The following is a 12,102-nucleotide window of genomic DNA, read 5'->3' as shown; positions in this document are numbered from 1 at the left end:
TATCCAATAGTAATAATGATATGCATATATTAGCAATCTAAGAATTTCGGATGTTTTCACTCAGGAGACTCCCAGTTAGATAGCAAATGTTCCTTTTTACCAAAACTATTATTTTTGTTGACGAAATAGCTTTGTTTGTTCTTCACGTTTGGCTGAGAAATCGACCGGAAAATGCAGTCACTACAATGCCGAACTTTTTTCCAAATTAGCTCCATAATGTCGACAGAAACATGGCAAACGTTGTTTAGAATCAATCCTCAAGGTGTTTTTCACATATCTATTCGATAAAATATCCACCGGGACAATTGGTTTCTCATAAGAAGCGATTGGAAAAATGGCTACTTGTGTACTTTACGCAAGATTTTCTGCGGGAGCCATCATGTGACCACTTGCTCAATGTGGTCCCTTACGGCTATTCTTCAACATAAATGCGTAAAAAGACGTCACAATGCTGTAGACACCTTGGGGAATACGTAGAAAGCGTAAGCTCATTCGTAGCCCATTCACAGCCATATAAGGAGTCATTGGCATGCAGGGCTTTCAAAAAAATGGGGCACTTCCTGGTTGGATTTTTATCTGGGTTTAGCCTGTAACATCAGTTCTGTTGCACTCACAGACAATATCTTTGCAGTTTTGGAAACAGAGTGTTTTCTATCCAAAGCTGTCAATTATATGCATAGTCGAGCATCTTGTCGTGACAAAAAAATCCAGTTTAAAACGGGAACGTTTTTTATCCAAAAATGAAAATACTGCCCCCTAGTTACAAAAGGTTAACTTCTTAGGGCTGAAATCCCGTTAACTGCATCAAAAATCTCAGAATTTAAATTCCTCAAACATACATGTATCTTATACCGTTTTAAAGGTTGTCACGATTCTTCAAAATCGAACCCAGAAGCAGACCAGGACAAGGAGAGTAGGAAGAAGGTGAGTATTTATTTACAAGTGAATGTGAATGGGTAGATATATCCAGGTGGTGTAGCGGGTAGCGGTGGTGAGTTGATGGGAGTAAATAGGTGGATCCAATGGGGAAGCGGAATCCTCTGACGACCAGGCGGGAATGGGGTAAATGATCCGGGTGAGTAACTGAAGACAGAACAAACAGAGGTAAGTTCAAGGCAAGCAATACGTAACAAACAACAAAACAAATTCTATCCAACTTGAGGCTGATACACTGGCACAACATACTGTTCATGGCTAACGATCCGGCAGGGAATGGATGTCAGGTCAGAGCTTTTGAAGGGGAGAGGTGATGATCAGGACAGGTGTGCAGATTACTGATGGGATACAGGTGCGGGTGAACATTGATCTCCCAACAAGCTAATTCGCCCAGCAACCAGACAGGGTGCGTTCCAGGACACCGGAAACACACTCCAGGACAGAAACACAGGCAAACACAGACTCAGGAAGCGGGATTCGTGACAAAGGTAGTCTTGTTGTTAATCCCACCACAGTGTCCGATTTCAAATAGGCTTTACGGCGAAAGCACCACAAACGATTATGTTAGGTGACCACCAAACCACAATTAAAAACAGCATTTTCCCAGCCAAAGAGAGGAGTCACAAAAAGCACAAATGAAGATAAAATTAATCACTAACCTTTGATGATCTTCATCAGATGACACTCATAGGACTTCATGTTACACAATGCATGTATGTTTTGTTTGATAAAGTTCATATTTATCAAAATATGAGTTTACATTGGCGCGTTACATTTACTAGTTCCAAAAACATTTTGCATGGCCACATAATTCAACAGAAATACTCATCATAAATGTAGATGATAATACAAGTTAAACACATGGAATTATAGATATACCTCTCCTTAATGCAACCGCTGTGTCTGATTTCAAAAAAACTTTACGGAATAAGCAAACAATGCAATAATCTGAGACGGCGCTCAGAAGAAATAGTCACAATAGCCGCCATGTTGGTGTCAACATAAACAAGAAATTCCATGATAAATATTCCCTTACCTTTGATGATCTTCATCAGAAAGCACTCCAGGAATCCCAGGTCCACAATAAATGTTTGTTTTGTTCGATAATGTACGTTATTTATGTCCAAATGCCTTCTTTTGTTAGCGCGTTTGGTATACATATCCAAACGCTCATTCTGGTCAGCGTTACGCCAGACAAAAACTTCAAAAAGTTATATTACAGGTCGAAGAAACATTTCAATCATTAGGATGTTTTTAACATCTAGCTTCAATGAAGTTCCAACCGGAGTATTCCTTTGTGTCTTAATGAGCAATGGAACGCAAGTGGAAACCATGAGGAATGCGCGTGATCAAAAAATGGCTGACTGCTAGTCACCTGATAGATTCTGCTCTCATTCAGTCCCGCAACACAGTAGAAGTCTCATTCAAATTTCTATACATGGTTGACATCTAGTGGAATCCCTCAGATTTCTCACTTCCTGTTTTGATTTCTCCTCAGGATTTTGCCTGCCATATGGGTTCTGTTATACTCACAGACATCATTCAAACAGTTTTATAAACTTTAGAGTGTTTTCTATCCAATACTAATAATAATATGCATATATTAGCAACTGAGACTGAGGAGCAGGCCGTTTACTTTGGGCAACTTATTCTTCCAAGCTACTCAATACTGCCCCCCAGCCATAAGAAGTTAAAAAAAAGTTTTTGTCTCAAGAGTTGTGTACAGGAGATGAGAATGTGTTGGCCTACGTTAGTCGCTTTCGTGAGTGCCTACACCAAGCCTGTGCTCTCGCAAAGGAAGCTCTGTCTTCCTCACAGAGGAGTTTGAAAAGACACTATAATAAAGAGGCTGTTTCTCGTCCACTACAGCCAGGTGACCAAGTACTGGTGTTATTGTCTGTTCCAGGATTTAATTGAAAATGTCAGGCAAACTATGCAACTATTGAACAAGAAGCTCTTGCTTTGTTGTTAGCTCTGCAATACTTTGAAGTATATATTGGTTCCAGTGCCCTACCAGTGATCGCATATACTGATCATAACCCCTTAGTGTTTCTCCACCGGATGTACAACCAAAACCAGCGCCTTATGCGTTGGGCGCTTATTGTACAAAATTATCATTTGGAGATCCGCCACAAAAAGGGTTCTGAGAATGTATTAGCAGATGCTTTGTCTCGTGTGTGTGAAAATAATGATTTTTGTATGTTATAGAATTGGTCTTTTACCAAATATGGCTATCTTCTGTATACCACCCCTACCTTGTCACAACACAACTGATTGGCTCAAACGCATTAAGAAGGAAAGAAATTCCACAAATTGTAACGGTTGTTGGAAGTAGTGGAGGACCAAGTTGCAGAGTGGTACGTGTTCATCTTTATTATTGGAACTGAACACTGATTAACCAAAATAACAAAGAGAATGAACAAAAACCGAAACAGTTCTGTCTGGTGAAGAAAGACACAAAACAGAAAACAACTACCCACAAAACCACGTGGGAAAAGCTACCTAAGTATGGCTTTCAATCAGAGACAACGATAGACAGCTGCCTCTGATTGAGAACCACACCCGGGCAAACAACAAATAAATACAAAACATAGAAAATGAACATAGAATGCCCACCCTAGTCGCACCCTGGCCTAACCAAAATAGAGAATAAAAGCCTCTCTGTGGCCAGGGCGTGACACAAATGAACTTTTAACAAGTCATACCTGTTAATTGAAATGCATTCCAGGTGACTACCTCATAAAGCTGGTTGAGAGAATGCCAAGAGTGTGCAAAGCTGTCATCAAGGCAAAGGGTGGATACTTTGCAGAATCTGAAATATAAAATATATTTTGATTTGTTTAACACTTTCTTTTTTTTGGTTACTGCATGATTCCATATGTGTTATTAAATAGTTTTGATGTTTTCACTATTATTCTACAATGTCGAATAAAGGAAAAACCCTTGAATGAGTAGGTGTGTCCAAACTTTTTACTGGTAGTGCGTGTGTGGTATTAGTTATACAATTTTGATATTAATAACTTCACTGTTGGGTAGAGCACGCAAGTTAAGTATTTCACTGTACCTTTGCATGTGATGAACTTGAACACAAAAGGAAGATAAGGTAGTTGATACTCCATATCTACAAAAAAATTATCAAAAACCTGCTCTTTTCAACTTTCAGGAGGCGGTGCAGGCAGTGCACTCGACACAGGGATTCAACCATCTCATGAGTGGTTCCAATGTGTTTACTATTGCCTGTCTACAACTGGTTTGATTCAGCTTACTTAACAGTATATTTTACTTCAGGACATTTGGAGAAATAACCAAATAAACCTTTCAAGACAGGAATGTTCCCTGGAGCTGCCAGGTTCAAAGCAAAGCTAGGTCCTTGTTGTCCCCTGGGTTGCCCGGGGTAGGTGCCTGCTGCCTGCCTTTCCGCCTGTGTTTGGAGTGAAACATGTTTTACCAAGGTTCCTCTGGTCACAGAGGCATTGGGTGAGATGGGGGCACAGGAAGAACATTTAGGATGTGAAGAGGGTAAGAAAAGAGGAGTGGAGATGGAGGGGGGGGGGGGGGGCAGCCGACAGCTGCCCCAGCTTTGACACTTTGCCCAGAAGAGCACACTGAGAATTCAAACAACATCGTCTCTCAGATGTTCCACTTCCTCTTGTAAAGCGCAAGAATTCTTTCATGTTACAAGTGCTTTTGTTTTATGGCCATGGCCCCGGCAAGTGGCTCCCTCCTTCGCCTGGTGCAAAGCCCAGTCGCTCGCAAATTTCTCCACCCGGCCACCTTACTCAGGGGTGGAGTGTGTGTGTGTGTGAGTGTGTGTGTGAGTGTGTGTGTGTGTGTGTGTGTGTGTGTGTGTGTGTGTGTGTGTGTGTGTGTACTGGTGGTTTGGACGAGGGTGGATGCGGGGAGGGTACATCCCTTTCTACTAGCCACTCCATCCATCATGTTGTCCCAGCTGCACCAAGGACCACAGTGCGGTGCATCCCTTTTGAAAAGTCAACATGATAAGAATTCCTTGGTATAAGTGGCAGGGCCCACGCTTTTGTGGCATCTGGACTGCTTCTTCATAAAGGCCTATGGTATGGTCCGTTGACTGTCTGGGGGACTGACTGTCTGTGGTTGACTGTCTGCTGAAAACTAACTCCGAGGTTGACTCACATTTCAAACACAACACTTCCTGTGTCATCATGACAATGATAGGGTGTTCTTGCACCCAGACTGTGATGTCACATTGACGCATAACGTTAAAGGAAGCATCACACTCAGCTCTGGTTTACACACACACACACACACACACACACACACACACACACACACACTATAAGGTCTGGACTCCCCAACCATCTAATTAAGACTGTTTACATGCGTCACCATGACGACAGCAAGCGGACCACGGAGGCCGGAGTTGATACCAGCCGCTACACTAACTTCATAGTGACTTGAACTAAAATAATGTTTATTTCTTACTATATAATATTTGATTTGTATAGCATGTTTTCTAAGAAATCTGCCCAACAGAAACTAGACCAGAAAATAAGGCACAGTATGCGCTCCCTGAATAACAAGCCAAGAATGAAACGGAAGTCACATACTTATTTTTCTAAATGTAAGTCTGATATGATCCTACTCTTATGCATGATGGATGGAGGGTATGATCATATCACACAGCCATGAAGAAAAAATATATGTGGCTTCAGTTTCTTTTTTATTTTGGGCTCTATTCAATCCATAGCCCTGAAGATCCATGCTACACTGCGATTGAAATGTTAAAGTAATTTCAGAAAGAGCAGACATGTGCAGTGTTTACTGTCTCACCGAGCACAAAAATATTGCCCGGTTCTTCAGTGCTACGGATTTAAATCTCATTATTTTCAAGTAGGAAGAGGATGTTCAATCCAAATTGTGAAGGCACTACACAGACACACTTTCTAAGATCAATGCTCCTCCACTGTTGGGATTTCCTAAACCCTGGACCCCATCCTTGTTTTTGCATTTCCTTCCAATTGAATTCATCATGTGTTCCACAGACAGACGACGTAGGCCAGACACCTGCCATATGGCCTTTCTATCTAGAGAGAGAGAGAGCGAGAGAGAGCGCAAAGCTCTCATCAAGGCAAAGGGTGGCTACTTTGAAGAATCTCAAATATAAAATATATTTTGATTTGTTTAACACTTTTTTTTGGTTACTACATGATTCCATATGTGTTATTTAATAGTTTGGATGTCTTCACTACTATTCTACAATGTAGAAAAATGTTTAAAAAAAAACTGGAATGAGTAGGTGTGTCCAAACGTTTGACTGGTATACGTGCCTGCTTTTGTTTTCTGGTCCAAGTGAATAGAGTCAAGGGTCTGTAGAAGAAGAAGCGGTCTGACTTGGTGTGCGTCCATGTTGAGAGAAATGGTTGTGTCAGAGGCACACATGGTACAGCGAGAAACAGTAGAAAGGAACAACACCCACATGAACAAATACTGTAGTATATGGTATAAATACTATAATATTCACTGTAGTGTTTTTGCAGACTTTACTTTAGTATTCACTGTAGTGTTTTTGCAGACTTTACTTTAGTATTCACTTTAGAGTTTTTGCGGACTGAAGTGAATACTTTATTTTCTGAAGTATACTGTAGTATTTTCAGTTAACTATAGTATAAATACTGTAGTAAAATAACTGTAGTGTATACTATTGTGATTAATGTAGTGTTTATGTATACTGTAGTATTTACTGTAGTGTTTTTGTTTTATTATCTTTGACATAGAAATGGAGGCTTTCTCCTTGAGGAAACCTGGCAGAGATGAACTAAAATACAACATTTTCCATAACTAGATATGGTTATAGATATGGTTATAGATATGACTGGGTTCTGACTGGGTTCTGAATGGAGAGTTCAGAGCTTCTGCTCTTTTCTGTAACCATATGGAACACAACATATAGCATATACTTGGTATGTAGGTTTCTCACTCATGGGTGGCACAAATTGGGATATGGGGAGGGGAATGGGCAGGGCGTATTCCTACAGTATACTACAACATTCTATAGTAAGTACTACACATGATTGAGGGATTATACTGATTGTAGTATAATATTCTACAGTATACTACAGTTTACTACAGAATTATATACTAAGTACAGTAGTATTCTAAAGTAAACTGTCATATTTTTTTTTATGTGGGCAGATACATATACCGCTGGACTGGTGCCTCAAACCTCAGATGAATTGACTGAGAATATATCTCTCCTTTCCTCCTTTTCCATCTGCCTCTCCTTTTTTCTCTCTTTCTTCCTCTTGTTCTTTCTCCCTCATTCCCTGCTTCTCTCTCTCTCCCTCTCACTGTCCCAGTACACCTGCACTCTGCAGAGGGAGATTTAGAAATGAAAGGCATTAAGGCATTAACCTAGACTCCCAGAGGCTGGAAGAGAAACGCCGCTGCACTGAGGATTGATTTTCCAACAAAATCATTGTTATTGGTGCTAAGGAGTATGGATGGTGTACATGCGTAGGTTTGTGTCCGAGTGTGTGTTCAATTGTGTGTACAAGCAGACATGCATGGTTCAGGAGTCTGTGTGTATGTGTGGGTTGGTTCTTCTATCCTTGTGGGGACCTAAAATCCCCAAATGTCCCCGCAAGGATAGTAGAACAAGAGAAATTATCCCTTATGGGGACATTTCCCACATCCCCAATGAGGACTTTATAGTTAGGGTTAGAATTAGGGTTTTGGTAACGGTAATGGGTTTAGGGTTAGGAGTTTGGGTTAGGGTTAGGGTTAAGATTAGGGTTAGGGTTAAGATTAAGGTTACGGTTAGGAAAGGGGTTAGGTAAAATAGATTTTGAATGGAAATCAATTTTAGGTCCCCACAAGAATAGAAGAACATAAAGTGTGTGTATGTCTGGTTTGTGAGTGTGTGCGTGTGTTTCCTATAAATTGGGTTAGGGGGTCCGTCCACTGCCAACTACCCAAACAAAATAAATCAAACCAGGTGTCTGATGTTACACTCTGCTTGAACATTCTCAACGAGCCCATTCCAGGTAATTCCTTTCCTTTTTTGCCCCTAATTCAGAAAACAGGGCACAGGATGAAATCAAGATTTCAAAGATAATCTTGGACATGGAAATAAAATGACCTGGTGCATCCTGTTATAGAGCAGGTATGAGGTTAATAGGATTACAAGACAATCAAATAAACTAACACTAGAAAGAACACACACACACACCTTCATATGCAGTATGTGGTTCACAATGGATGTCTGATAAGGTAGGACCAGGTGATAGGCTCGGTAATCTGTATCAACCAATCAGGAAGTGGCCTGATGCCAATTGATCACATAGTTGAAGTACATAGTAGCCAACCAGAGAAAGAGCTGGATGCAGTGATTGTCAGGTGAGTCTACTCTTCTCTGCATTAGATTAGGAGGAGAATGGGAGGAATGTGATGAGAGAGAGACGGAAGAAGAAAGAGTTGGAGGGAGAAACCAAAGAGCAAGTTTCCCTATCAATAAACACATAAACACCCCTGCTTGAGTGCTATAATCACCCAAAAAACTAGAGACTCAGCATCCCTATCCTCATTCACACATCCACTATGACTGCAAAAAAAACACACAAAGGAATTGACGGATTTCCCCTAAAAGTGTGCCCTGAGAGTGCAGCAGTGGAGGATTGTGGGTAATTGTTCCATTTGGGTTGAACACTGCACATGCTCAGTTTAAACCCTGATGTGGGCTTTGGTCTACTGGTGCAGGATAAGTGTACTTCTGTTTATGTCATCTGATATGTCTCACTCAGCTCTCCGTTCCTCATATCCACTCATCTTCTCTCCTGCTTTTCTATTCGGGAGATAGAAGGCCACAGAAGCAGAAGCCGACATGATATATGATGAATGTAGAATTTGTCTTCTCTCCTCATCCCTCTCTCTCTCTCCCTCTCTTTTTGGTCTCAAGTGAATCATGTATGTTTGATGAAACTCCGACAGAGCCAATATAAGCAGTGGTTTGACGAGAAACACCAAAAACTGTCAAACTGTTTAAGGCTGCAGTCCAAACGGCAGCTGTGTCGAACGTTTTAGCGCTCGGTTTCTCCCTCCCCTCCTCCCTCGTTCTTCCTCTCTTCTCTACTTTCTTGCCTTTCCGTCCCTCCCTCCCTGCCTTCCCTCTTTTTTCTGGGCTAGCAGTGGCTAACATTTCAATACTGCCTCTTGCCAGTCTCATGCAGGACACTCTCTTTCTCTCCTCCCTCTCTCTTCATCCCTCCCTCCTTCGTATTTGGGTTGAATTGATACCAGCCTGTGCTTGTAAGAGTTACAGTACCCTGACTGTAATGCACTCCAGACAGTCCTGACTTCCTAATGACTGGTTGTGCTCCGAGCCTTTCCGGGCACGGCTGTGGCCTCCAGCCACTCTACACACACACACACACACACACACGCACACGCACACGCACACACACACACACACACACACACACACACACACACACACACACACACACACACACACACACACACACACACACACAGTGACCAGTCTTAAAGCATAAGCCTCCCCCTGTCCACCTTTCTCTTCTCCAGCCGTGTTCCCCTCTCTCTCTCTTCCTCTATTTGTCATCATTCTCTCTTCCTCTGTAAACACTTGGTTATAAAGGCTGTCTTCTCCCCCTCCCCTTTCCAAAATGCCCTGTCTTTCTCTATCTTCCCACCACTAAAACCCTGACAGCGAACTGGTAAGAGAGTTGGCTTGTACGGTTCGTCAAAAAAGAGCAACATGGCCTCCTGGGTGGCGTAGTGGTTAAGGGCGCTGTACTGCAGCACCAGCTGTGCCATCAGAGACTCTGGGTTTGTGCCCAGGCTCTGTCATAACTGGCTGTGACCGGGAGGTCTGTGGGGCGATGCATAATTGGCCTAGCGTTGTTAGGGAGGGCTTGGCCGGTAGGGATGTCCTTGTCTCATCGTGCACCAGCGACTCCTGTGGTGGGCTGGGTGCAGTGCATGCTAACCAAGGTTGCCAGGTGCACGGTGTTTCCTCCAACACATTGGTGCAGCTGGCTTCTGGGTTGGATGCGTGCTGTGTTAAGAAGCAGTGCGGCTTGGTTGGGTTGTGTATCGGAGGACGCATGACTTTCAACCTTCATCTCTCCTGAGCCTGTATGGGAGTTGTAGCGATGAGACAAGATAGTAGCTACTAAAACAATTGGATACCATGAAATTGGGGAGAAACAAACATTTAAAATAAAATGTAATTCCTTTTTTTTTTTAAAGAGCAACATGAGAGAAATGCTCCCACACATCCTTACCACTGGACAAATGAATGACAGTAGGTGACACGCCCTCAGTGTATCCAGTGGAAGGCTCCAATCCATTGGGATTGCCAGTCTGGTCTTCATTAAGTTGCTTTTCATTTCCCTCCTAATGTTGTTAAGGCACATTAGAACAAAACAAAAGACAAAAGAGGCCCTCTATCCTCAAAGTGATAGACCTCCCCAGCCTTATGCCTAAACTTTACCCAACTCTTAGGCATAGTGCCTGTAATCCTGCGTGCCGAGGCAGTGCCAGTAGCACGTAAAAAAGGTCACAACCTCACACCTGGATCGTACCCATCCCCCAAATCCTGAGGGCAACACCTCAGCAGGTCTCTTCCGTTACTACGGTAACGGCCTTGTTTGTTTGGTCTGGCTCTCAATTTTTTGTAATTTGTTTTATTACAAGATGGAATGGTTTAATTGAAAGTTTGTGTTGCTGTTTTTTCCACTCTTCAACTTTTTGCTGGCCCCAGAGGAAGTATTCACTCACAGGAAAAACAACCATCACAAAGTGAGTAACACAGAGAAGAATGCAACGATACTGACACAACCTCCCCAACTCTTACACTTATCACTAATGATTCCATTAGTGAGGGATACAGAATAGAGATCGAAATCTCTAATGTGCTTGATACCAGTTAGACGGGCACTTTTCACTTCCACTGGGATACTTTTCACTTTCACTGGGATGTTGGCTGAGTTGGCTGGACATGGCTAACTACTAGTAAAATTTAAAGCTGAACATGCTCATCTATTAAACATGAATCCAGATCATGAGAACTGGACAACAACCATGTGAATTATAACAGAACTGCCATGCAATATTTCATATTAATTCCATTGTCATTCCCGTTTTTTATTTGTCTTCACTGTGTGGACATGTTTACCTCACAGGGAGGGGTAATAGTATTTATACATGACTAGCATTCACTAACATAGCCAGGGTGTACCTCAAGCTTCAATGCTGGCCCATATGTTCATGATCTCACCCTAATGTTCATGGCTGAATGTATACAGTTGTGTATGTCCATGCCAAAAGCAACAAGCAGCCTCTTGACAAAACCTTGCAATGGAGGGAGTGTCAACGTTTGTTCAAGCTTAGGAATAATCTGGGTAAAAGTGCAGGTTTATTTTCACTATGCTAGTCGTACATGTACAAATACACACACTGATACACTGGTGGATGAAACAATGTCTCTCCACAATTTGAAAATCCAGGGTTTATAAATGTCATAATCAGAAAGGAGATGGTAAAAGTCAGCATAACAGCCATTAGGTTTTATGTGGTGTTGACGGATCAGTTTTTGTGGTGACTTTTTTTTCTGAGGCTAATGTTGTTATTCTTTTTCCACCCCTCCAGCCTTCACCCTTCAACCTCCATCTCCAGGTGGCAATGCCCTTGCGTTGCATCACTCCCTGCGAAACGAACAATGTTGCTTTTGGCAAAGTTCAAACCTCTTACTCTGAGTCAGGTCTCCTATCTTTGTCAAGCTATTCAAGCAGTTGCTGGGTGGTCTGACCACAGAGAAATATGTTATTGTTTACATTTTACCCATTGTGGGTGCTTACTTTTGTACTATTTTGCGCGTGCATTCATAAACATATGTGAATTGGAAATATGTTTTTTGCATATCTCAAATCCCCCTGAGACCATCAGAGTGGGGTCACGGCCAGGATCAGCCATTATTAACGTCAACCCTGGAGCAATTGGGACTAAGTGCCTTGCTCAAGGGCACATAGACAGATATTTCACCTTGTCAGCTCAGCGATTCGGACCAGCAACATTTTGGTTACTGGTTCAACGCTCTAACCGCTAGGTTACCTGCCGCCTCACCAGCAGTTGCAAACCGTCCCTGTGTGTGCACCTTCAGAGGGGTGG

General features: G+C 42.3%; 1 long non-coding RNA gene across 1 annotated transcript; it reads right to left on the bottom strand.

Moving 5' to 3' along the window:
* Positions 1–914: 914 nt before the first annotated feature.
* On the bottom strand, positions 915–1,536 carry LOC149975213 (uncharacterized). The gene is made up of 2 exons (XR_016488943.1): positions 1,186–1,536; positions 915–1,083 (listed from the first exon to the last, which is right to left on the bottom strand). It is a non-coding gene; the product is annotated as an uncharacterized LOC149975213 (long non-coding RNA).
* Between the last annotated feature and the right edge of the window lie 10,566 nt (positions 1,537–12,102).

Source organism: Oncorhynchus mykiss, chromosome 19 (assembly GCF_057628025.1).
Source record: "Oncorhynchus mykiss isolate SJ-2025 chromosome 19, ASM5762802v1, whole genome shotgun sequence".
Lineage (NCBI taxonomy): Eukaryota > Metazoa > Chordata > Actinopteri > Salmoniformes > Salmonidae > Oncorhynchus > Oncorhynchus mykiss.
The sequence above is the reverse complement of the archived record's forward strand: the minus strand, read 5'-3'. Positions and strand labels throughout refer to the sequence as shown.